We start from the raw sequence: 1067 nt of genomic DNA, 5'->3' as shown, positions 1-1067 counted from the left end.
TGCCAAGGACGTAAATAGATAAATATGCCCCCCCCCCCCCCCTCCCGCGTCCACTTAACTCTCGCACAAAGACCTTCTCCTCTATAAAAGGCGGTTTAAGCTTTATAAGAAGTATCAGAAATAAAATAAGCGCCTTAATTTCGATTTTTACCATATCTACATCCTGTCTGATGAGCGGCCGCGCGTAATGCGGCGGCGTAACCCGCGCGCTTATTCACACGCGCGTCAAGGTGAAGTCGCCTTATTTCTCGCAATAGTAGATCGTTACGTCACCGGCCGGCGATCGCGGCACGCTCGCGCGCCGAAGGGCGCGCTGATGGTTAACGATGGTTAACGAGTCGGCCGAGTCATCGCTTCATTAACGCGGCCCCGAAGTGCCCGCGCGTCATTAATCATCCGCGGTGCCCGGCATTGTGAATTCGATGCGCGCGGGTCTACGATGCTTGAGCGAACAGCTACGACAATCGGCCACCGAGATCATCGACACCTCTTCTTCGTCGTCGTCGTCGTCGTCGTTGTATCCTCAGTCGTGGATTTTAAATGTCACTCTCCCGAGCGACACTCGGTCCGTACTGTGCATATCCGCGGTACCCAGTCCAGAGCAGTCCAGAGCCGTCAAATTCCGGAGTCTTCTTGCGATAGGGCCCTCCCGCCTCTCCTTCCGCGAGTAAGCCTTCCGTACTTCTTGTTCCTCTCCCCCTGCCTTTCCACTTGCCTGCGAGGGCTACGTGTTAGTTTCTCAGACGATATTCATGATCCAATTATTTATATTTCATCTCGTATATACGTATTTAAAAAATCGATTTTTTATGTTCATATATTTTATACGTATTCGTATATATTATACATTATAGTTATACGATTCCAGTAAAGCGACTGTGGCAGATTTTGAGATCGCGCTTGAAATGATTCTAAAGATCTATGTAAAAAAATGCCGTCCCCCCCTCCCCTTGATCTTCAAACATTTCGAGAAGTACGTGTCTCGAAAATGATCGAAAGTCATCGCGATCCTCCGCCTCGCCGGTCACGTTCCCGAAAGTTCAAATTTATTGATTTCGATCGCTCTT

General features: G+C 49.3%; 1 protein-coding gene across 4 annotated transcripts in view; it reads left to right on the top strand.

Annotated features, from left to right (window-relative positions):
- LOC105457533 overlaps positions 1-1067 on the top strand; it is a 22923-nt gene that overhangs the window by 12250 nt on the left and 9606 nt on the right. The window lies entirely within an intron of this gene.

This window comes from Wasmannia auropunctata, unplaced genomic scaffold (genome assembly GCF_000956235.1).
Source record: "Wasmannia auropunctata unplaced genomic scaffold, wasmannia.A_1.0 LD335208.1, whole genome shotgun sequence".
In the NCBI taxonomy this organism is placed as follows: Eukaryota; Metazoa; Arthropoda; class Insecta; order Hymenoptera; family Formicidae; genus Wasmannia; species Wasmannia auropunctata.
The sequence above is the reverse complement of the archived record's forward strand: the minus strand, read 5'-3'. Positions and strand labels throughout refer to the sequence as shown.